Here is a 26,570-nt window from a genome sequence, read left to right as displayed (position 1 = left end):
AGCATTGTTTGGGCATCTGGTCTTCCCCCTGCACCCTACAATCTTACCCCAGAATTACAGGTCACTTTACAAGAGCAATTTCTCCAGCTTCTGTTGTTAACCCTTTTCTCTTAGAAGGGTTCCAAAACTGTCCATGGAACCGAGAGAGGCACAGCCACCTACCTCCTATCTCTTAGCCAGGAACTCTCCAACTCCAGGCACCCCCTCTCGCTCTCAATCGAGCGCAAAGATTCCAGGCCACTCAAAGAAACCAAATCTTTGGACCTATCTGCCTCAGCAGGCCACAAACAAACCAGGACAAGTCTGAAGTGCCTTGTTTAGGCTTAACTTAATTAGTCATCTAATGAATTATCTGTAATTTCCTCAGTTACAGATGGAGGAAAAAACGAATGAGTGCCTGAGTGTGGCAAAATCAAATGAGGTGGATGAGAACTCAGTGGCAGCATACAGAGCAGCCTGACCGAGCTCCGTGGCCACACAATGATGGTGACAGGAATAGGAGTTGAGAACAAGACAGGTTTTGGCATGGACCACCAAGGGGAAAGGGCTGATCTTAGAGACGTTCCTTAGGAAACAGCAGCCAGCCTGCTGATCGATGGAACGTGTCAGAGTCCTTGGCAAAGGGACTTCTATTGAGTCTGAAGTTGTTTGGGCTACTTGGAAAATACTGGTGTTAATCCAAGATTATTATTACCTCTGCATTTTTATTTCCTCTTCTCTCTTATGTTTATACTTCTTGTTGCCCACACTAGTCCTGAATGGCTTCCCTGCCATTTTACATACAAGCAACACAAATATTTTTAACCACAGTGAGGTCACATCCTAACATTATTAATAGGCCTTTTGTTCAATTGAGTGAGAGGAAAAATTCTCCAGTTCTTCACGTAGACCTTAACCGGGCTTGAATAGAAAAATAATTTGATTTTCTCCTTTAATATTTATTGAGCATCACACCATGCTAACATTTCTCTGGGGGCTCCCATAATTTGGATGGAGTAGTGGATGGAGGGAAGATCCACCCCCAAAGATCCTTCTTTTCCTCCTCTGCATTTTATTGTCCTCCTTCCACACTACTTTCCCCCAAAGAAAGTCACCTCATGGGTCAGTCAAAATTCACAGTTCACTCTTTCTGAAATGGCCACATGGAGTGTGCCCTCTTGCTCCACAGCAGATCTGTCATCTAGTAGTTGGTCCCTTTTCCTCACCTACATAATGAAGCTTATGATTTATTACAAACTTGGTCCAAAGCCTAATTGCTGTTCATAAAACCCCATCATATTAGGATGAACTATGCTGTCTGAGGGCCAAGATTATAATGAAACACAGACTTGACGGTTAGCAATGGTGGGAATTAGGAAATATAGGCGGTGCTGTCTTCAACAGCGAACAAAGACCCTTAGAACACCCAGTGCTACTGCTTCTGAGCTGTCGGCGGAGGCGGCCTCCTTTCGTACACTGTGCTCGCATTTCCCAGCCTGGATCCTCATACTATGATTGAACAACTCGTCTTGAGATCAGTCCAATGCCCTTATTTCAGATCTGTCAAAATACTACCTCTTCTAAGAAGTTCACTAAAATTAAGTGGAAGTGAAGTAATGATTTTCCTTCCTTATTCTGCTGCCTTGGAACAGTTTCTCACCTCATAGCTCCAAAACTGGAATCAGCTATTTACTTCTTTCACCTCCAGATGGGCTCCTTTATCTATAAACGTGTTACTGTACCATTTTCTAGAATATAAATGGCTGAAGACATCAGGCAGAGCTGGCACCGAAGATATTAAATAGGGACTTTGCCTTATTCAACTTTGTGCGTTCTATAGGGCCCAGTGTATAGTAGGTGCTAAACATTAGGTAGATAAATTAATTTAATAATGAGTATGTCACTGGTTTATCACCCAAAAAGACTCTGAGATGCTTCAGATGATCCCCAGCATCTTTTAGGGCTACTGAAGACTGCTTGTGTTTCAAAAAAGAAAGCATAAATAAAAGAATCAACTTGGACCTTGGACAAATAGTAACAAAGCCAGACAACTCCAGCTCTGAAATGAGCAGTGGCAATAATCCAGCCATTGATTTCTTAGTATCTGGATGCTTATAGGAATGATGAGATGCTGTCTTGATAGTGATTCCAAATTGCTGCTTCTTAGTCACTTAGCTTCTCCAAATAATATTTTTTCTAACCCCAAACCACAATGGTCAGAATCACGGAACAATATACTGTAACAAGAGAAGTGTGCACTGCCACAGCATTTCTCAAAGTGTGTTCCACTCAGCAACAGGCACAAGAGCTGTGTCAGAGAGTGTTCACGGGACCAATGAATTAGTCAACATCACGTATTATACCCCCATCTCAGGCATTACAAAGTACAGTTATATATTAAAGACTGAGAATTGACATGCTAAATATATTTGATCACAGAATCCTATTTTCATATACTGTCTATTACTTGTGCACAGAACCCACTTTAAGAAAGACGTCTCTGCCTGAAGTCCATTGATAGCATTTTCACGCACAGGGAGCAAGGATTTGCAACCTACAATATGTTTGTCCCAGAAATGGCATGCAGGCCTTTGGCTACCAACATTTTCCCTTCTTCTCTTGAAAGGTGACCCTGACCATCTGCCATAGGAGTTATATTTAGCCATACAGCTTTCAAGTGAGGCTTGGCAGGTAGACCAGAAGAACCAGACCACAAGGACCAGAAAGTGGGAAGCTTGATGCATAGTCTTGCAGAGGCTGGCAACTGTAGGGTGGAGCCGCCAACTCCCAGCTTGGGTTGAGTGTACACTTGTTCCTAGAGACAGCAATGCTCTGTTGGGCAGGGATAGACTCTTGGCTGGTCATAGGGCTGGGTGGCAGCCCTGGAAGCACATCTGACACTTAGGTCAGCGGCAGATCAGGGACTGCACATTTCCTATGAATACTGGATTTGAGGGCATATTCATGGTATTTGCTATTACTTTGAAATAGGTCCACAGACTAGATGGGAAAATGTACACAGTTTTCTTTACAAAATTCAAATAGTCTCAGGGATTATTCAGGCTTCCAGGGCAAAAATATGTAGCAGACATTGGTGTGTGAAACAGGTTTCCCAATCCTGAGTGCAGGAAGCTATGGTGTCCCACTCAGTTGCAGCATTGTGGTTTTCCTGGTGATGTCGCATGCTAGTCTGATGTGTTTCCTGATGCGTTTCTCCCCTCCTCTCCATCCGTCCCGCCTGTGTCCTTTCCCCATCAGTCAGCCTGACACCCAGCTTGCCTCAGAGATGAGGAGACACTGCAGAAAGCTGAGAAATACATTAAAAAGTCAGCTCTCAGCTTTTGATTTTCAAAAGCCTAAGTCTCGGGGGCAAGAAGAAGAACAACTCAGGGCATGAAAAATAGATTTGGAAGAAAACCCGATGAAGGGACAAAGTTTACCCCTAGCCCTACTCCCTCACCCAAACTGTAATTTTCCCAGTCGGGGAAAGGAGGGCAGAGAGGAAGGGATGTGTGGACACTGATGGGTCCCAGAGGTAGGCTGTGCCCTACTTTCTACTCCAGACTGAGATTCAGACAGGATGAGGGATGATGGAAGGATCCGGAAGGCGGGAGGGATTGCCATGTGTAGACTTGTGGAAGTGGCAAGATGGCAAGGAAGATGTCTGCAGACTTGCCTGAGTTCTCTGTGAGAGCCGCTGGGTTACCAGGTGCCGAAGCGTGGCACTAAACTCACACGTAGAGAGAGCAGGGACAGGAGGGAACAAGGAGTCACTCAGCGGTGAGTCAACAACCAACACGACAATCCAACGATCCACAGGGGCACAGAGGCTCCACGTGGGAGCCTAAGAGATGATTCAGGCAGGTCTGTACAATACAGCGTAGTTGGACCCAGATTCCCTTCCAGACCTCTGGCCCTGGAAATTGGTACTGGCTTCCTTGTCCCTCACTGTCCCCCAGCCCAGGTCATGGTCAGTGCCAACATGGACAGATGCCCATGAAGACCAGATGTGACTCTCACATATTGGGACTACACAAATTCTCAGGAACTCAGACAATCTCAAAGTAAGGGGTGGGGGGAGAGGAGGGAATACTGAATTATTAAGATTCAGTTTCTGCCTCCTCCACCCAAGAAAAGGAGTTTTATGGTAGAAATTGACTTCTTCCAAAGAAAAACAAAGTTTTATTTCAGGCGTATTTGTGTTTGTGGGCTAAGATTTGTACTTGATGTGTTCGAATAGACAGCGATTTAATCCTAAATTATCTGATTACTTCTATGTGACAAATTTTGGTTTATCATGCTAAACAGTGACAGAAAAAAGAGCATAGCCTCACAAAGCTCAGAGACAGACACACACACACACAACATACACAGAGACATACATACACAGGTAAATACATAATTCCTACACATATGTACAAACACAAACACATACACCAGAGACCCACAAATACATACAGCATCTCACACTCATAGACACACACAACACACAGACACACATCACATACACATACACGCACAAATACACACAAAACACACATGCACATGTACACACAGACACATCCCATACATACACACCCCACACATATACACACATACACAGATGTTTCCTCCTTTAAACCTACTTAGCTTATCTACAGCACCCATGGCCCGACGGTTTCCTCACCATTAGAAGTATTGTGGGCATTAATTAGCATCTACCCCAGGGGGGTGAAATAGTGTCACAAGTCTTTGATTATCCAAATCATATTTCATCTGCTCTGGGGCAGAGGAGTTGGTGGTTTCCACTCCTACGGTAGAGAATAATTTTGTTTTCCCCCTCATATCCATACTCTCCATCCCTCCCTAATTTTTAGCTTGACACATGGACATGGGCATGGCTGACACCCCTTTTGGACCATGTCAGCACCCTAGGGATGATGATAAGACAATATGGAAGGATGGGAAAACTGAACACAAGAAGATTAAATAAGTTGTCTGAGGTCACACAGGAAGCAACAGAATTGGGAATCAAAATTCCCAACAGAATTGGGAATCAAACCCACCTGGCTGGGTTTGGGTTCCCCAAAGTAGACCCTTGAGAAAGGATTTGGGTGCAAATATTCTGTCTAGGAGGAAGTCTAGGTGAGGGGATGGGGAAGTGAGACAGGGAAGGAGGAAAGCCAGTAAAGGGTGCATTCCTGAGAGGGTTACCTGTGGACAACAGGGCTCCAGCCTCCCAGCGACCTTCTGAAGGGCTGAGAAAACATACCTCAGAATTGCTGTACACAAGAGTGAGGGGCCTGGGGTGCTGACACCATAAACGCAGCCCCTCACTTGTTGAAGGTTGTTTCTCGGGGTCCTAACCCTCAGCACTTCTAGCTGGTCCTGTGCTTGGGCTGAGCACACTCCTCTAGACAGAGAAACATGTGTGCTGGAGGAGGAAGCCAATGGTGTGTATGGAAACGGTCCCTCGAAGCTGCAGGAGACATCCAGGGTGGACCAAGGGATACAAGCAGGGCACCAACAGCATCTGCTGGACCAGCCACTCACCCATCCTGCTCTCCTCCCTCCCCATCCTCCTCTATTACAATGGCCTTTGTCACATTATTGTGAAGTAGATTTTCTGCCTGTCTGCTCTATTAATCAGAACTCTTGCTTGTAAGTGAAGAAAACCCCAATTTCAATTAACTGAAACAAAAAAGGGAGTTTGTTGGTTCATGTAACTGCAAAGTAGGACATCCATCCATCTAGGATGAGGTACTACTGGATCCAGGGGCTCAAGAGATATAATCACATTCTTGCTCTGACTTCTCTCACCAATTTCTTAGATGTTCTCTCCTCTGTGTTAGCTCTAATTTCAGACAAGCTTTTCCCATGAGGTGGCAAAGGCAGCTGCTAGCATCTCCAGTCTTACACTGTCCTTACCTTGCACGTCAGATGCGGAGAGTGCCTTCTCTTTAGTTCCATCAAAAGTCCTGGGGAAGGATTTAAATGGCTGACCTCAGGTCACATGTCCATTTCTGAACCAATCACCATGACACTCTGATGAGATAAGCCTGGTCATGTGTCCATCCCTGGAGCCAGGGGAGGTGAAATTAGTGCCTTTGGAACACACTGACTGTGAGTGGGGCTGTCCCCACAAAAAGATGCTGGGCAGAGGAAAGCGTGCATCCATGGCGCTTGTCTTCATGGCTGGACTGTCATCTCCTTCAGTGCAAGGACTATGTCTGGTTTCACTTCGTATTCCCAGCTCCTCACCCAGTACACGGCACATAGGAGGTGCTTACTTAACATTTGTTGAATGAATGAATGCGGCTCAGCAGTGTTCTGAAGAGGAAACACCCACAGGGCATCCGAGAGGCTCTGTGAAGTTGTTATAGGGCATCCTGAGGTTAGGCTTCTCCCGGCGTTTGCCTTATCTGGCACAGGTGTCCTTCGAATTTAGGCCCGCTCTAACGCCTATGCATCCTGTAGGTCTCACTTTGAATGTCCCTTCTTCAGAGACACCTTTTCCATCTCCTCAGTTAGGATAAGTCCCTGCTGTAGGCTCCCGGGACACCCCATCCTTCTCCCTCATCACACTAATCGCCTTATTGTAATTACTTGTTTCATTAGGTACCTCCCCTGCTACACCCGGGGTGAGGGAACTCCGGGATGTTTTCTGACAACAACCAATTCTCTGCGGTCACCAGCTGGGTGTCCTTCAATTCAGTTCAGTTCTGACATGAACTACCCAGAGTTAGCACAGACCCACAGGCTAAGGGCTCAGTCCCACAAAACTACCCCACTTCAGATGCCAGTCGCAAGTTCCGGGCCACCGGTACTTCTGACCAACCAGCTATAAATTGAGGGTTCCCACAATCCTCTCTTCAGGTTCGATAACTTGCTAGAACAGCTCACAGAACTGAGAATAACGCTTTACTTATGTTTACTGGTTTATTATAAAGGATACAAATGAACAGCCAGATGAAGAGTACATAGGGTGACGCCTGGAAGGGTCTTGAGTGCAGCTTCTGTCCCTGTGGAGTTGGGGCGTGTCACCCTCCCAGTAGGTGGATGTGCTCACCAACCCAGAAGCTCTCAGAATCTCCTGCTGCAAGAGTTTTTGTAGAGCTCAATCTCCAGCAAGCCCCTCACCCCCAGGTCGGTGGGTGGGGCTGAAACCTCCAATCCTCTCATCACGTGGTATTTCTGGAGACCAGCCCCATCCTGATGCTATCTAGGGGGCCCACTCTGAGTCACCTCATTAGCATAAACTCAGGTGTGATGGAAGGGGGCTCATTATGAAAAATAAAAGACAATCCTATCACGAAATTCCAAGGGTTTCAGAAGCTCAGTGCCAGGAACCAAAGACCAAATATAATTCTTATTACACCCCAGGAAGACGCTGACCATGTTCACAGGTGTGTCCCCAAGCCTAGCACGTGCCTGGCACACAGTAGGCATGTAGTCAGTATCTGTTCAACGAATGAATGAGCTAACAAATGAGTATATTATTTCCTCTCAGGTGTGGGAGAAGCTCCCCCAAGTGCTGGGGCGCACAGCTGAGCCCTGGCCCTGGAGCCCACTTGGCTAATTAAAAACGGCTCGTGCCAGTTTTCCAGGAGCACCCTGGGTGGATTTGGAAGCATGTCTCTCCCCACTACAAGAAAAGCAGGCTTTTGGTTGGCTGCCTGAATGACTGGTCCTAATGGCACCCCAGGGGAAGCAGCTGTCTGTGGGGCAAAGGGGCCAAAGGCCACCTTGTTTCTAGTTTCTAGGCCAGCCTGCAGCCCCTCCCTCCTCCTCCATGGAAAGGCAGCCTCAGATGGCGCTTCAAGGAACTCCGTGCTGGTGGCTGCAGGAACCTCTGAGAAGTAGCCTCCTAGGAAATTAGGCCCTGGAAAAAGAGACCCAAACCCACCAGGAAGGCAGTTAAATAGGACTGTGTAGTCCCAAAACGGAAGAGAACTTTTTTTCCTGAGAAATAGGTTCCCAGAGGTATGGAGGTAGAATGGAATCAACATAATTTCAACCAGCGAATTCCCATCAGGAGGTTGGGGGATGGGGGACAAACAACCATATTAATGATTCTGTTCAGTCACTTTCCCATCTGTTGTCTAAAAAGAAAAAAATCAGAGAGGCATATTATTTCTGCTATTGCCAAAACCAAAAAAGTGTGACTACCATCATAAATGAGAAACCTGGACCTTATTTCATTGACATTAATGCTCAAAGGATTATAAAAATAAGACAAAAATGGTATTCAAAGTATACACAAATTTGAATATATTTTCATCAAATAATGTAAATTAAAATAAAATGTAAAAAAATTGTTTAAAAGTTCATATTTTCAAATATGTATTTGTCTTCTTCTAAAAGTTTGAAATTTATCTTTAAAATTAAAATACAAATTCCAATACACTAATGCCAAAAGTTTAAATCAAAATTATTTATTTTATTTTTTTTTTTTTTTTTTTTTTTTTTAAAGATTTTATTTATTTATTTTTCCCCCAAAGCCCCAGTACATAGTTGTAGGTCATAGCTGCACATCCTTCTAGTTGCTGTATGTGGGATGCAGCCTCAGCATGGCTGGAGGAGTGGTGCCTCGGCGCGCACCCGGGATCCGAACCCGGGCCGCCGGCAGCGGAGAGCACGCACTTAACCGCTAAGCCACGGGGCCGGCCCTAAATCAAAATTATTTAAATAAAATCATTTTAGAAAAATAAAACTATTCATGATTCTAGTGCTCAATGTCCATCGAGTTGCCAATGTAAGAAATGTGTCACACTTCACTCATGTTATATCGAGACCTATATAAAAAATTGTTTAAAAGTAATATAAGTCATTTAATACTGCAAAATGTTCCCCAGTTGCCATGTGCATCTGTTGTAAATACCGTGCCAATCTGCAAGCTCCCCCAGAACCAGAACCAGGAATTGAAACTCAGAGAGAAGCAAGCATGCCTGGCTCCACTGGGAACTGATACTTCGTTATGCAAGAATCTACCACATTTATGCTATCTGACAGGAAGGATTTGACAAATTAATTGATTTGTCATTTCTGTTATCTAAGTACTTAGGCAGCTCAAATCCTCCTCGCACCCGAAAGCCGTGCTCACCTGCATCAGGAACAGCAGAAGCCCTGAACCTTCCTGGCATCCAGATGTAGTCCTTTTGTGGACAATGCAGATGTGGAGGTCTGAGGCCTGGGGCCTGAGGGGTGCTGGTCACGATGGCGGCTATTTAGGGGTATGGGTCACACTCTGCCTGTGCTGATCATCAGATGTGGAGGGACAGAATGACCGTGTGTTCTTTAATACATTTATTTTTGTGTGGTTTGTGATACGGGGGCCCTTGAAAGCAGAAGTGGGCAAACTTTTTCTGCAAAGGGCCAGAAAGTAAATATTTCTAGCTTTGGTCTCTATTGCAATTACTCAATTCTGCCCTTATAGTATAAAAGCAGCCAAAGACAATTCGTAAAGGAATGAGCGTGGCTACGTTCTAATAAAATGTTCCTTACCAAAACAGGCTGGATTCAGTCCAGTTTGCAGGCCCTTGTTCTAACTAACACACGGCGCCCTGGGCAGGGGCCTCTCTTGCCTGGATCTAAAGGCAGTCTTGACTGTTCCAGTTCTATTATCCCATGATTTTAAGCATTTCTAAAACAAGGGATTCAAAAGAAATACGAAATCTTTGTGTTCATCAGCTAAACTCCACCCAGCTTTTCATAGCCATGATGAGAAGGCTGATAGTCCTAGTTGTGTGACCTTGGGCAAGTCAGGTAAGCCCTCTCAGCTTCAGTTTCTTCATCTGTAAAATGGTCAACTCACTCTATCTAGCTCCCTCAGAGGATTGTTGAGAAAGTCAAAATAAATGATGCTGATGGTAACACTTTTCATCTGCAAAGTGCTTTATAGTTTTCTGAATTGTCTTCCTTTTAACCCTCACAAGAATCTTACGAGATAGTTAGCCTCAGCCCCATTTTTACACGTATGGAAACTGTGAGGCAGAGTACGTAAGTCACTTGCTGAAGGATCCCAACTGGTAACAGGCAGAAACCCAGTCTCAAACCAGATATCTTCATTCCCAATGTACGGCCACTGTCACTTCAACGATGTGGGCTCTCCATGTAAATATTAAGTGTTAATGGAAAACCAGTGCTGTTTGAAACATTATTTTTTTCATCTTAGACCCTTGACCCTCTAAATTATAATTCTCCTAGTATTTAAATTGACCATAGACACTAGACATTCTCTGACAATCTCTGTGACACATTTGAGTTATTATTGAACAAACACCATTTATAACTATATCTTGGGTTGTGCCAGTAGGAACAGAAAACACGCCAACTTGATTAATTTCTCCCCATATGGGCTTTTTCATTAGGCTGCCAGTGAGTGAGCTCACTGCCAACTCAGCAGTGAGTTACATAAGCACTGCTTCCTCTGTTATCTTTCCCCCAAAATGTCTCTCCCCTGTCTAGGTTCAACATGGACTTTGAGAAGGACATTCAGGAAACTCTCTTCTGCTTGATGGGGTGTGGTGATTAGATCTGATGCTGCCTCGTTGTTCATCACGGCTGTTTCCCAAATGGCACAAATTTTGTGATTATAAATTCCAACTCAAATTTCAAGCTCTTCAATTTCAGTACAATTTGTCAAATAGCTCTTGAAACTGGACTGTTTGACTTCTAACATTTAGAAATGTTTCATATTTTGCTTATTTTTGTGCTAAAGGGATGTAATAAGAATTATGTCCATCATTCATTAAAAATTGGGTTCTTTCTGATGTTTTCAATCCTATGAGCTCTATGCTTCCTTATATTTACATTTAACTGTTCTCTCACAATGTTTGCCATTTCTCACATAGATTTGGCAATTTTAATCTTATAAAGCTCTGCTGCCCAACATGGTAGCTATAGATCACATATGCCTATTTAAATTTAAATTAATTAAATTTGAAAATTTACTTCCTCTAGCCAAATTTCACGTGTTTAATAGTTCCTGCAGCAATGGCTATACTGTACTGGGCAGCACAGATATAGGACTTTTCTACTATTGCAGAAGGTTCTATTGGACAGCACTGTATAATGGATTTAGACACTAATTTTGACAAACTTCATAATCTGGTACAAATTCATTTGAGAATTGCTCTTGACCCACCGATTTTCCTCTTTTAAACCACCCATACTAATACTAAGACCAAGACTGCCAGTAATCACAGGTACCATTTGCTGATTACATGTCCTGTGCCATGCACTGAGCTAAGCCCTTAGCGTACACTGTCTCATCGAATCTTTATAATAAGCCCACGTTAATTATCAAGGCTTACTCGGAAACTGAGGCCCAAGGTCACATAGCAGGAGGCAGACTTGAGATTTGAACCCAGGTCCTTCTGGCTCCAGATCCTGAGCTCTTAAACACTCAGCTATACCAACTGCTCATCCCCATCCTCTTCTGTGCCCCTGCTCTGATGTGGGCCAGGCTAGGCAACCTGGGGATAGGGCCGGGGCTGAATGTCATGCTGGAGGGATACCCTGCCAAAAGCAAGGGCAGAGCTGGGCATGAGTAGGCAGCAAGAATTATCTAAGTAGGGATAATTCAGCCCAGGCTAATTTTGTGCCCAGATGAAAGTACTGTCCTTCATAACACAACTACTGAGGCTTTTCACAAACTCATAGTTTTCCACTGGAAATACCCAAATAAGAATAATCACTAGTGGGTCTGTTAGGATTGGTGAGTAAAACTTGACATTAACCAAAAGAACTGAATGTGTGGGTAGTGGCTCCTCCCCTTCTTTCTCCTCTCCTCCTTCTTCTTTTCATTTTTTCTTTTTGAAAGCACTTAGTACATTCCATAGGGCCCATGTGCCAGCTATCATTCCAATCTGTGTTTCAAAAATGTTCTCTGGGCCAACTCTAGGAGAAGACTGGCTGTTGCCACTCGTTCAAAGCAAACACTCCATATGTCTGCCCTGAATGTCGAGTTTTCCCTTTGAAGCTTAAATTTAGTTTTGTTTTTAATGCAAATAAATCTGTAGATTAGATAGCAGAAATTGTGTCTCTAGGAGGCAGCCTAGAGGTTTTCTTTAGCTCATTATGAAAACTCCATGTTTCACATCAATCATGGATTTCTTACTAGTCTTTCTTTCCTAGCATTTCTTTCTTTCCTTTTTTTCCTTCTTTCTTTCACATGATTCCCTGAAACTTGGCTTTTCAGTTGTCAAGGCTTACCATATCTATTATTACCTTTTTTATATTTGCCAGAGTGAGCAAATCCAAGACAGAGTTTTCCCCAAAAAGAGTTTTCACAGAAACCATGCTAAACCCAGGATACGGGGAAATTTTCCTTGGAATCAAACAGTGCCATCTGATCTTCAGGATCTAATTTGACCATCCCAAACCGACTCTAAAAGGAAAGGTACTGGATGGCAGAGTAGAGAACTGCACGAACCTCCCTCCCAGGACCATGGTTCTCTTGAACCTGAATATGGTGTTTCAGATCCAGTCATTAGACCATTCATTAAGCATCCATCTGGCATATCAGACACATTGGGTAATTAGCAAAAATGAGTAAGAACATAAGAGCAGACCAATGAAAAAAACCTCCGCCTATTAGTCATATTTGCAAGTTACCAATTATCAAACACCAGCCAAACCCTGTCCATAGTCAACAATAAAAAAATATCTATTGAGAAGGCAGACTTTTGAGATCATGACGTCAGAATTGGGTTGGACTGCATGAGTCAGAATGGAAATTCACTAGGTCAACAGACAGAGTGAATAATATAAGACAATAAGACTTGGCAGAGTCAGAACCAATGAGCTGGAACATAAAAAGAATCACATTGCCAAAGCTGAATTTCAAGATTTCAAGACCTGGGCAAAATTGATACTAGACTTAATAATGTTGAATGCACTGCAGGCTCCAGGGGTCATGGACCATGTCTATTTTTACTTCCCATTGTATCTCCAGCACCAAACAGCACCCAGCATATAGTAGGCATTCAATAAGTATTTTGTAAATTAATGAAGCAATAAATAAATGAATAAAATGAAATTTGTTTTCTATCCTTTGTCACAAGTACTGCCTCTCTTGGTCATATATCTCCAAGGTACCCTGAAAAGTTGTATGGCTGCCCAGATGCTCCAAATGGGCAGACCATGATAAGCAATGGTCTGTTCCTCAGGCATTCCTGTTTTGTCTTGCTTTTCTGGTCTCCATCAAACTTAACTATGCTGGAACCCTCTCCCTCAGAGCCAGTTCATTTCATTAACTTATTTGTACTAGGCGAATGAATGCAAATAAGTGTACGGGAATAAGCATACCCATCCCTTATCACACACTTTCATTTCAATGTCACGGTTAACAGCAAGGAATTTGGAGTCAGACCTTGACTGGAATCTGCCACTTAACAGCTGTAACACCTTAAGCAAGTCACTCTGACTCTCTAAGCCTTAGTTTCCTCATCTGTAAATAAGAGATATAAATAGTATAATAACAGATATAGATATCAAAGCATAGTTGTGAGCATTAAATAAAACTCTCTTGGCACAGTGCCTAGCACGGTGCCTATCATACAGAAAGCACACAGTGTACCGGCAGTTCTCAAAGCGTATTCCCAGGCTCCAGTCCACATCGCTAGGAATTCATTAGAATTGCGAATTCTTGGTCCCACCCCAAACCTATTGAATCGGTAAGTCTGGCTGTGGGGCCCAGCAATCTCTGTTTTAATAAGATCTCTAGGTGATTCTGATGCAAGCTAAAGTTTGAGAACCACTGCAGTAATAGAATATATAATAATATAATATCTAGCATTTATATTATAATAATGTGTTGATATTATTATTACTTTGAGAGGGATCATGTAGAATACTTTAGTTTAGTTCTTCTCAAACCAAGTTCAGGGAAGCTTTGGGGCTCATGGAGGTACATGGGAGGCCACTGCTAAATGTTGAGGGGCAGATCACAAAGATCTAGGTTATCTCCTAGCTGGGCTCTGACAAGTGAGCTCCACTTGATCAGTTTCATATACTTCAGTTCCATTCCTTGTTAAGTTTGCTTGACAAGAGTTCTGCTCAAGATAAACCTTGAAAATCACTGCCTCACCCAAAATATCAATGGGAATTGGGCCAGACTATGGGGGATAAGTTGGGGACCAGAAGATTTTCCCAGGCCTGTCCCCACATGCAGTGATTCACTCTGGCCCTGCATTCAGATCCAAACTCCACCAGCATTCTTTGGGAACTGTGCTGGCTACCTTTTCTCATCATTAAATCCTTACAAGGTGTTATTTTCCCTCCTTTTCAGAGGAGAGAATGAAAGTGCAGAGGTTAAGTAAAGGTGTCCAAGGTCACACAGCAAGTGCAGCTGGGCCTAGAAGCTAGATCACCTGATACTGACATTTGTTCTCATTCTCCAAGAACGGCTTCTGGTCACACTCGAGCAGATAACTTGCCGTGCAGAAAAATCAGCCATGGGGGTATTGCATGAACTCTGCAGGGTCGTGCAGATCATACTTGTGGACTAACAAGCAGAAGGCAGCTGGCTTTTGCTCCCCATGTGCTCAGCACCACCACCTGGGACAACTGATTGGTTTCCTCCAAAATGAGTCATGGTCACAAGGAATTAAAGTCCCCACTCAGGGGGCTTTGCCCTACTTGCTAAATCAGTCAGGCTGGGAAATCAGTCAGGCTGGTCTCAACATACTGGACATGTATGAGTAGTGAGCTGACAGTCCAAGAATCTGAATCCCAACCCTGTAACCAGGCCAGATGAACTGGACGGTCTTAGGCAAGGCAAGTCTCCTCCTTTAGGCCTTGGTCAAATGTCTCACTAAACGGCTAAACCTGTTACTTGTCATCCAAGGTGGACTTTGAAACTGAATTGATGATATTGAGAGATCTTTGAGCTCTTTGGAAAGTTGCACTAGATATATATTTTGTCATTAACTACAGTAATATTTATGCATTTATTAACCCATTCCACAAATGTTTATTAAACGCTTATCATGTGCCAGGCATGGTACCAGGTATTGAGGATACAACTATGAACAAGCAGACGTAGTCCTAGCCTTCATGAAGCCTACAGCTGGTGGGATGGGGAACTGCTGCTAATGGTCTGTCCTGTGCTGATCACACAGAAGTATTGCTAAGTATTTATTATGTGCTATGCACGGTACTAAGTGCCACACACAAATTATTTCAATTAATTCTCACCACAGTCCTACAAGGTAGACATAATGATCTCCACATTAGAGAAGAAGAAACTGAGACTCAGAAAGTTTAAGTAACTTGCCAAAGTGGAGTCCACTGTTACTAAACGGCAGCACCTAGATGACTTTAAAGCCGTGCTCTTAGCTTCTATGTCATAGGTATCCATGTACATCTATATCCACATACAAGGAATATCTTGTGCCTGGAAGAATATCTGGCCTATTGTGAGTTCTTAATAAATAGTTATTAAGTAAATGTACCCTTCCAGATCAAGCTAGAGACAGAAGGTCCCAGATGATGAGATGAACGGGGGTTGTGGAAACTAAGAGACCATTCTGAGGAGTAGGGGCAGTGGGGAGAGAGCCCCACCCAGCAGCAGCCTGAGAAACAGGCGTGGGAGCAGAGGGATACCTGAGACCATAGCCCGAGTTGCCAAGAAGCCACGGTTTGGAAACTGTCCCTGTCAGAAGTTTTCCTGGAGTGGGGGGGAGGGGAGAAGAGAGGGCTGACCCTCACCATCTCTTCCAGCTGTCACCACAGAAGGACGTTCTGTCAGTCAGGGACTGGTCCATCACACAGACTAGAAGCTGTGTCCACCCAGGTGGCTTGGAAGAAGGTGGCTCACAGAGAAGGCTGGTGAGACAGGTTCCTGAAGCACAGAAGCCTCTCTGTATCCCTGGTTTTCTCCTGCTCCTCTGACCCGCCAATTACTCCAGAGTGGCAGCATTCAACAAATGGCCAACTTGGGGCTGGCCCATTGGTGTACTGGTTAAGTTCCCATGCTCCACTTCCACGGCCCAGAGTTCGCAAATTTGGATCCCAGGTGCGGACCTAGGCACCGCTCATCAAGCCATGCCGTGGCAGCATCCCACATGCAAAATAGAGGAAGATGGGCACCGATGTTAGCTCAGAGCTAATCTTCCGCAGCAGAAAGACAAAGATTGGCAATGGATGTTAGCTCAGGGCCAATCTTCCTCACCAAAAATAAAATAAAATAAAATAAAAATAAATAAGTAAATGGCCAATTTGCTGGGCTGGGCATACAGGGATTATTTACCGCGGTCTATGGGTGCAGCACTGGTTTAAAAGGTGATGACAGTTGTTATCAGCTGCCTTTATAACAGGGTACCATTTGCTCCTCCCTTCATCACTTAAGCTACTCAGCTTTAAATAACACTGTTTTGGAAAAGCATGTTAATTTGAAAGTCCCATTTCTTGCTTTGTTAAAATCAGGTTACTCAATACCCTGGGCTAAAAGAGTTTTTAGTTGATGGAGTCACATGAGGAAAATAATATCACTGTTACGTTTTTGTTCAGGCCATTGCAGGAAACAACCATCAAGGCATGCATAGAAAGAAGAACCACAGACCTGAGCTAAAACCCCAGGTATTACTTCCTGTGGCAGGCTGACTCAGATGGCCCCAATGATCCCCCTCCTAGTATTCATGCCCTTGTGTAGTCCCTTCCCTTGAGTGGGCTGGCCTAGCAACTTCCTTCTAGCCAAGAGAATACAGCAAAGGAGATGGGATATCACTTCTGAGATTAGGTTATAAGAGATTGTAGGCTCCGTCTTACCAGCAGACTCTCTATTGCCTTCTCAACTCATACTTGATGAAGTAAGTAGCCACGTTGCACAGGCCCACATGGCAAGGAACTGAGAGTGGCGTCCAGCCAACAGCCAGCAAGGAATTGAGACCCTCAGTCCAAGAGCCCAAAAGGAACTGAATTCTGTCCACAACTACTGAGTGCCTTGGAAGCGGGTCCTTGCCCAATCGAGCTTTCAGATGAAACCCAACCCTGGCTGACACTGTGATTGAAGCCCACGAGAGACTCTGAAGCAGAGCACCCAGCTAAGATGTGCCCAGGTTCCTGAAGCACAGAAACTGTGAGATAATAGATGTGTGTTGTTTTAAGATGCTAAGTCTGTGGCAATTTGTCACACAGCAATAGAACACTAAGACCCTTCCCATCTGGGTGAATTTGGGCAGGTTATTTCACCTCTTTAAACCTCAATTTTCTCATCTGTCAAGATGGCAGGGATAATAATAAAAGTGATAATAATATGTCTGCCTTTTGGGAATTAAACGAGAAACTGTGCAAAAAAGTGTGCATATGTTGAGATCTTCTGAGGGAGTAAGGGGTCTGGGCTCTGCCTGGGCTGGAGATTGAGGAATGGGGGTGAGAGGAGTGGGCGGAGTCACTCAGGAGGTGGAAGGTCTTCCCTGCAGCCATGAAGCTTGGAACACAGAGATCTAAGGACAGGACGTCAAGAGAAGGCAAAGTTGGGGACCCCAGAAACCATCAAAAGAGTTCATCCAGACAGAACTGTAGAGTTTAAAAAAAAAAGCAGGAAGCAGCGCTAAGAATGAGATGGAGGGAGCCTTCTATGAGGGGCCAGTGATGCCAATGGGTGGGAAGAATCAATTATGACACTACAGTTGTTTAAATACACACCAGAAATCGATTCATGTCAAGGGCACTGGGATCCAGGGCTTGGGTGCCCACTGCACTTGGCTCTGAGCCCCCACCCTATCTTATTAATGGAACTCCCCTCCACACTGCCCATAAGTCCTAGGGATTGTGTGTGATTCCCAAACCCTATATCAGACTTCTCCACCCAATTGCCTGCTCAGCATCTCTACTTGGATATCTAATGGGCATCTGAAACTTAACATGTCCAAATCTGAACTCTGGATTTTTTTTTTTTGGTAAGGAAGATCAGCCCTGAGCTAACATCCATGCCAATCCTCCTCTTTTTTTTTTTTTTGCTAAGGAAGACTGGCCCTGGGCTAACATCTGTGCCCATCTTCCTCCACTTTATGTGGGACGCCACCACAGCATGGCTTGACAAGCGGTGCGTCGGTGCACGCCGGGGATCCGAACCTGGGCTGCCATCAGCAGAGCACGTGCACTTAACTGCATGGGGCCGGCCCCTGAACTCTGGATTTCAAACTCTCCCTCTAAACTCTGCTCCGGCTGCAGCCTTCACATCTTGGTCTCACTCTGACAGCCCCATAGGGAACTGGGACGACAGAAGTCAAGAATAACCTGACAACACATATCGCAAAAGATGTGAAAATATAGATTTAAGTAAAAAGAGGAAAAAGTGAACGTCGCCTCACTCTGTTCTGCTGTCCTCACTCCTCTCCCACCACATATATTAGAACCGTTTCCACATCAGAACCTGCTGAGTTCCCTGCAGTCACCTGCCCAGGACTTGCTAACTTTCTGCCATTGATGAACAGTGAGACTGTTTCCTTTCCTTTATTTTGTTTAATCCTACAGGCAACACTACAGCGAACATCCATATCCACATGCACAATTACTTCTTCAGGATAGATTTCCAGAAGTGGGATTGTGAAGTCGAAGGGTTTGCACAGAAAACATTTAGTAGAGGCTAACAATCTCTTAACGTGGCTGAACCAATTCGCATTCCCACCAACCGTGTATTGCAGTGCCTCTGTGCCAATGCTGGGCATTATCAATCTTTGCAAAATTTGCCAAACACGAGGTCTTCATTTGCAGTTTCCTGGTGACCAGAGAGCTTGAACACATTTTCACGTATTTATTGCCCATTTGTATTTGTTCTTTGGTGAATTGCCTCTCTGTATCCTTGGTTCATTTTCCTATTGGGTTATTTACCCCAAATTACTGGTGGAGAATCTGAGGAGTGGGGGAATGAAGTGACTGGTTTGAAGTCTCAGTCGGTGAAGTGGCTGAGCTGGGACTTGAGCTTGGCTCTGTTTCTCGAAAGCACACGCTCTCAACCACCAGCTGGGTTATTCTGCACTTCCAGGTGTGGTGAGGGTTAACTCATGAATGAAAACCTGAAGGCTGCGCAAGGAAACTAGTGTCACGCACTTGCAGACCTTCCTGCTTTTACTTGAAACAGCCCAGCTGCCTACTGCAGCTCCCTCCAGGGGATGGGGCTGGGCCTGGGGTGGGGTGGAGATGGGCCCTGGGGAAGGCCATCAGGCTACCTGGTCAACCACCATGACTGTTGCCCTGCGCCGGCCCTGGCTGCCGATTCTACTGCATTTAGCAATTACATTGCCTCTAAAGACACAGGCAGCCAGAACTAAGTAACAACCTATGGCTTATGGCCATTTCCTTACTTAAGCCAACTGGAGCTAAACAGTCCTTGGCTTTGGTGCAATTCATTCTCCAAAATCCAAACCCAAGACTGCTCCCTGGATCTGGCAGAGCTCAGCTGTAAACGAGGAGAGGGAACACACAAGCAGCTGCTGTCAACTCATCTAACATCACGCCAGGGCCACCCTACCACTGTTAGTGGCAGAACAACGCCTTTCTTTGGCAGAGGAGGTTCACAGCCCTGCCCTTCAGTGTCTGCCTACTTCTCAGCAGGCCCGAGAGAGCCTGAGTGCCCGAGGAATACCTTGCCTATAAATAGAAGTCTTTTACAGGGCTTCCACAGGCTGGCAGCCTGAACAGCATCCACACCATGTTATACATTCTGCACAGCACCAGTCGCAAGCATGGTGGTGGGAAAGATAATCCCAGGAGAGGAGCAGGGCTGTCAGTAGGTAGCTGTTCAATCCAATAGCCTGGGGCCATCACAGACCAGCACCAGGGTCAGACCCCTTCTGCAGGAAGAAGTTTCACAGGGAGTCCAGGCGGATTAGAGGTTTTGTTTGACTGGCAAGTAAATGAACCTGATTCTTTCATCACTCCAGACTCTGATCCTATAGACAGCGATTCCAGTTGTGTCTTTGTGAATGCGTTAACCACGACTTGGGGCTCCTGGAGGTCAACACAGACCCTGCTGAAAGACGGTGCCACAGGTGGAACCTGGCTGCAATCAGAACCCAGTTCTGTCAGCCAGTGGCCTGGCTTCTAACACAGTGGCCTCTAACACAGCTCTCTCAAATCAAAATTCCTGTTCCCATCTTTGGAAATAGCAGGGAAATGCCACTCAATCTTCTGTAGGGTCTGAAAGCCAAGAGTGAAGTCTATGGTTGGGGTGACCGTACCTGGTAACCAAAGCCCATGTGAATAGTCATGAGGGAGAAGGGCAGGACTGTAATGGGAAAGCACGTCAGCGCAGTAATGAGAAGGGAGGTGTGCACCCAAGAGTAGGAAGAACACCAACTGGAATTAAGTGAGTGGAAAAGAAAGGAAGATGGAAGCAAGAAACAAATAGGGTTCTGAGGAATCTCAAATGCCGCTTGTGCCAACAGCTTTCATGGAATCAGTGGCCCAGCACTAGTGGACTGGCCCTGTGAGGTTTTTGGGAACCCATCCCAACCCCTCGGTGACCATGAAATTGTGGGGCCTGATGCAGGTGGTGAAGATTCATGGAAGATTCTTTTAAAGAGAGAGTGTTGGAAAAACAGGCCTTGGAGTTCCAGGGTTCCTGTGACTGAGGACAAATAGCAGGGGGCCGGATGTATGTAGTTCCAGATGTGCAAACCTAGGTGGCTTTATGCTATAGACTGAATGTTTGTGTCTCCACAAAATTCATATGTGGAAATCTAATCCCCAATGTGATGGTAGTTGGAGATGTGGCCTTTGGAACGCCATCAGATCATGAGGGTGGAGCCCTGATGAATGGGATTAGTGCGCTTATAAAAGAGACCCCAGAGAGTTTCCTCACCCCTTCTACCATGTGAGGACACACGAACCAAGAAGCAGATCCTCACCAGACACTGAATCTGCCAGAGCCATGATCTTGGACTTCCAGCATCCATAACCATGAGAAATAAATTTCTGTTGTTTATAAGCCCCTCAGTCTATGGAACTGTTATAGTAGCCCAAGCTGGTTAAGACACTTTAATAGAGCAATGTCACACTGATCTCTCACCACTGCCTGGGAGGCACACGGGCCATTTTCCTGCTCCCAGGCTGTCCTGCTGGAATGGGGCAGTTTCTGAGTGTTCTCAGAGATGTTGTATAGGCAGGCAGCCTTGGAGAATAGCACCAGTGACTAAAAAGTGGGTGTCTCGTGTCTGGGGCAACCTCTACTCTACAGTGGAAATCATGCAGAAGTCAGGGGAGGCCACAGCATCTGTTTTTGCCTTCCCACCACAATGTGTCTAGGGCTGCGTCTGCTTCATGACTTTCCTATCTACTGATGACACTTCCTGGAAGGTCGTTCAGGGATCATGGGGTAGGGGCACAGAGACCTATGCCATCCACCCACTCCTGTCCCCATTCTCTGGAAAAACTCAGAAGTCTTGGAGAATTACCAACAATATTCCCAACTCTTGGGCACGAATAGTTTCCCTGAGATGTAAGGACAAAGGCAGGTCCCTGGAGGTTATGTCTTGGGGCCTGTGTACCTCCAGTGCTTGACACTCAACACATGAACGAACAAGAGCAGGCTGATCGCAGAGCAAAGCAGGTTCCCCACATGCCCAGGAGAAAGAGTAACATTGCTTTCTTCTCCTCACCCCCCATTCTTTCATTCATTCATTCATTCCACAAAGGTTTCTCCAGAGCCTACTACCTGCCAGGACTGTGCTAAGCAGACAGAATCTGCCCTCGTGCAGCTTATGATCCTGTGAGGCCAACAGGCAATAAATAAGTAAAGAAAGAAATGCATACATAATGATGTATTTAGATGATGCAGTCTCCTGCCCTCTGTCCTCTTCTGGTGAGTGTAATCTTCAATTGGCCAGCCTGATGGTATCCTTATATCATGGAAAGTATGGTGAATTTCATGGGGTCCTCTGATTCAATCTTAGGCTTTTTGGTCCCTTTGTAATAATCTAATTCCTTTCCTGCTGGGGCCAACAGATGTACTGAGGGTGGTGTAATAGTTCTCAGCTGTAATAAAGCACTGTTGCCAAATACAACTTGGCCTCTGCTCATTATTGTTCCCCAAATGCCACAGGAGCAACGTGACGTCCTGTGACAAGAGAGTGGGCTTTGCAACCAGGCAGAACTAGCTTCTATTCCCAGTTCTATCACCATGTGACTCTAGAGAAGTGAATTTCTTTTCTCCAAGTCATGAGATTTTAATGGAGATAAAACTGTGGCATCTCTGTCAGGATTTTCTCTTTGTGGAATAAGATGTATTAGGACTACGAGGGCATTTTGCCCAGCACCTGGCACACAGGAACCACATGATGAATCTTGGCTCCCTCTCCACATCATGAATGATTCCTAGTCTGGAGGCCAGCTGAACCCCAGGGTTTCTCAAAGTGTGATCCAAGGGCCACTTGCAACAGGACCACCTGGAATATTTGTAAACACTCAGCTGTCTGTGTCCATCAGGCCCTGGCAGGGGGAGGAGGGCATCCAAGAACTTGCACGTTTCACAGGCTCCCCAGGTGGTTCTTCTTTTTTTTTTTTTTTAAAGATTTTATTTATTTTATTTTTTCCCCCCAAAGCCCCAGTGGATAGTTGTATGTCGTAGCTGCACATCCTTCTAGTTGCTGTATGTGGGACTCGGCCTCAGGATGAACGGAGAAGTGGTGCCTCGATGCGCACCCGGGGTCCGAACCCAGGCCACCAGCATCGCAGCGCGCGCACTTAACCACCAAGCCACAGGGCCGGCCCCCCAGGTGGTTCTTAAGAGCCTAAACCTTGGGACTTGCTCATCTACAGCCTGGATTGGTGGCCCAGGCTTTTGTACTCTGAGGGTCAAGAAATCACTTTTTAATGTTCAACTCTAAGCATAATAGCTTTTACAGGTGTGGAGTCACCTGATGACATGTCCTCACTGAAGTACTTCCGTATGGGAAGGGAGACTTTAAATCACCCGGGACCTTTAGCCTTCCTCAGTTCTCGCTAAACCACCAACACTCAGCACCTTGGGTGGTCACCTGAGGGAACTACTCACCCTATTTCCAGAGGATGGCAAGTCCCAGCTTCTGCCCTTTCTGCACAGATTGGTAGGAGAGGAGGTGGACCTGCCAGGAGCCTGTTACAGGAGGGGCTAGAAGCCTCCTTGGGCAGAACACAAGGGAAACATGTCAGGCTCATAAACCGGGTTCAAGGATGACATTGGGAAAGGTTGGATGAAAAAGTGATTCTGAGCCTGTCAGAGCAACATCCAACTTTTTGGACTCATGCCCCTTTGGCAAGTGGCTGGAATAAAAGATGAATAAAAACTGAAAGAGCTGTCACTGGAGCAGCACCCTCACTGGTGCCAGCACCCTGGACCACACACCCAGGGCCTCACTGCCTCACACTGGCAGCCTCAGGACCAACACTGGCAGGTGGCAGCAGCAAAGTGGACACCTTTGGTGGATGAAAAGTGGGCCCACCTTGGAGTCCTGCAGCATTAGCAGAGATAGCTGAGTTACAGCCAGAAAGGAGAATACCAGGTGCCACCAAAGATAAGCTCGTGGACCACACAGAAGACATCCTGAGGACCACCCCAGAATATCTGGGAGGAATCTGAGGGGGCTGAGAATCCCCAGAGTAAGTGTCAGAGCCAGAGAAATGTGACTTTATGCCTGTAGTTGTGACTCTCGCCTCACCCCCAGGCTGCTGTGGTTTGGGGAAGATGGATGGATGACATCAGTAAATGTTCAGAGGTTGGGAAACAGAATTAGTCACCCTGCCCAAGAGAATGAATTCCCTAGTCTCTGCCTCCTTGTGACATCACTGCTCCAAAGCATAGCACACTGTGGTGCCAGATGAAAAGTTCTATTTCTAGAGATTCACAAAAGTGCCATTGTCTTGATGACGGACTGAAAGACCAAGGTCATTGTATTTCCCAGCAGCTGCTCTGCCTCACTCCACATCTGTAACTCTCCCTCAGCAGCAGGCAAGACTGTCCCCAGGGCAATGGACTCAAGCAGCAAGCAGCATACCCAACTCAGCATTTGTTTTATTCTGGCAAAATTCTATCCAGAGTCACCGACACTAGCTTCCAAACGGAATTTTCAAGAGCATGTGGCCAATTTTGTCTGCACTCTTCCAGAGCTGAAGAGTGCAGGGTCAGAGCAAGGTTTGAAGTACACCCCAGGGAGTACACTTTCATGCATGAAGCAAAGTGTTGGCCAGAGTTCTGAAGAGGATAGATTGTGCAGATGGGTTTGATGAGTTCATTAGCATCGAGCTAGAAGACATTTTTGACTTGCTTCTGGATCTCAGATCTTCTTCAAAAGCTTGTCAGGTATATACGGAGAAGATGCTGCCTACCCGCCATGAGAGAGGGCACTGGTTTGCGTCTCTAGCACGACAAGAGCTTCACACCAAATCCCTCACATTAGCTCACTTAGCCCTTCTTGTAAGCAGTTTCAGGAGTCAATGGGAGCTGGCCAGGGTCAGAAAGTCTTTGAAGGAAGGGGCAGTCAAAAGAGATCAGGATAGTTTAGCTCTACCACCAACCAACCCACTCTTCAGCCAAATCACCAGTTTTAACAACAACCGTACAAGCCACCTTGTAAATGGGATGGGTTACATAATAGTCGTTTTCCATACGGGGATTTTTCTGAGCCTAGTTTGAAAGCTAAGGCCATTTGCAAATATGAAGGCTGTGGTTCTGGAGTAGTAGTGTTGTCTAGTAAAGGATTTAATTATATATCCATATTAAATTTAGCTGATGAACTTTGAATTATAAAGTGCTCAATGTCAGGTAAGGTGGGAGAGGAGAGAATGGAGGGAGGGTGGGGTGTGGTAGAAAGGCAGACCTGGAGACAGCCCTCGGTAGGGGCACCTGACAAGGGGCGCATTCAACTCAAAATCTTATTGCACAGTGAGATTTGGGGGGAGACTCTGTAGTTCATGCCCTTTTCAGTTATTAAATTTACATGTCTGGTAACAGGGAATACTGGAGTCAGAAATGGTTAAACTCGGCCACTTTCCAGACCCATTTTAAAGCTGATTTTCCACAACAGTTTGTATTTTTTCAGCCCGTTGCAGCCTGAGGCTCAAAGCAGCCCTCAACATTTCTGAGTAGAAGAAACTAAAGATTTAGAAGAGCAAGGCCATAGAGGAAGCAAGAGTCAGATCCAGCAAACCAACTTTTCTTTGCCCCCGTGACTGTCCCCTCCTTTTTCCGAACCTGTGCAGCTTCAGTTCCCTGGAGAATTTATATGTCCAAAGGAGTTTTTTTTTTTTTTTGAAGATCGGCCCTGAGCTAACATCTGCCAATCCTCCTCTTTTTTTCGCTGAGGAAGACTGGCCCTGGGCTAACATCCACGCCCATCTTTCTCCACTTTATATGCGACGCCGCCACAGCATGGCTTGACAAGCGGTGCGTCGGTGCGTGCCCGGAGCCTAACCTGCGAACTCCGGGCCGCCGCAGCGGAGCGCGCACACTTAACAGCTTGCACCACCAGGCCGGCCCCCAAAGGTTTTTTTTTTTTTTTTTTTTATTGGTTTATAACATTGTAAAAATTTCAGGTGTACATCATTGTACTTCTATTTCTGCATAGATTACATCATGTTCACCACCAAAATACTAATTACAACCCATCACCACACACATGTACCACATTGAGGGTATAAGGCAAAGTGAAATAAGTCAGAGGGAGAAGGTCAAATACCGTATGATTTCCTTCATTAAGTAGTAGATAGTAACAACAATAAACAAACACATAGGTACATGTGTGTGGTACAAAGGTTTGTTTTTGACTCACCTTTTCTGCTTTCCTTCCTCTCATCTGTGCATCATTTGGAAAATGGAAAAGCCTTGCTCCTGGGGCCCATGTGCCAAGACCCACAGGGTCCCAAACATGAGGGATCCAAGTGATGACACTCAGATCTCAGAACCAAGGAAAGCAGGTTTGGGGAACCAGCATTTCCTATAGGATACTGATATGGCTGGCTTTTCTTTCCCCGCATTTGTGGAGGTAATCACGGCAGAGGTCATCCAAACAGACAAGCTTCAAAGCGAACTGCCCTTGAAATGTGTTCTGCAATCTCCACACATTCCCTTGACACAATACAGTACAAAGACAAGCACAAGAATTACGCAGCAGTGGCAGGGGTTTCGAGGTGTGTGCGCTGCTGCCTCAGCATACGGGTAGGAAAGGAAAGGGCTGGAAGTGTCTGCATGGTTCAGGGAACAACACTGAGACTGAAGCTGTCGTGCATTATGGCGACTCTCCTACATGTCATCAGGTGTGTGTGGGCAAGGAGAGCCTTCTTCTTGCGCTCAGGCCCTGGCCTGACTACAGAGCGAATTTTCGCTCCTGGTTATTTCAGGGTAAGCTTGGGTAAAAGCCCCTGCAGGATGAGGAGTCTATAATGGCCTCTTCTGTTGTTAGAAGAGTCTGTCATAGTCTCATAAAGGGCTGCTTAGGGCCAAGACCTAGGAAGAAGGGTAGAGAAAGGAGGCCACGCTGGTTGTTCCTGCAGCCCAGCCCCCGTCTGTGGATCACCAGTCACTAAGTTATTTCAACAAATCTGTCACTCCATTTCTTCCAGTCACTTTCAAGTCTTTGCAAGAACACAGATCCTGGGAAAAAAATGCTTCCGTTATCCACTCCGCATGG

The sequence above is a fragment of the Ceratotherium simum genome, chromosome 1, assembly GCF_057802395.1.
Source record: "Ceratotherium simum simum isolate JZ-2026a chromosome 1, ASM5780239v1, whole genome shotgun sequence".
Lineage (NCBI taxonomy): Eukaryota > Metazoa > Chordata > Mammalia > Perissodactyla > Rhinocerotidae > Ceratotherium > Ceratotherium simum.
Note: the sequence above shows the minus strand (reverse complement) of the source record.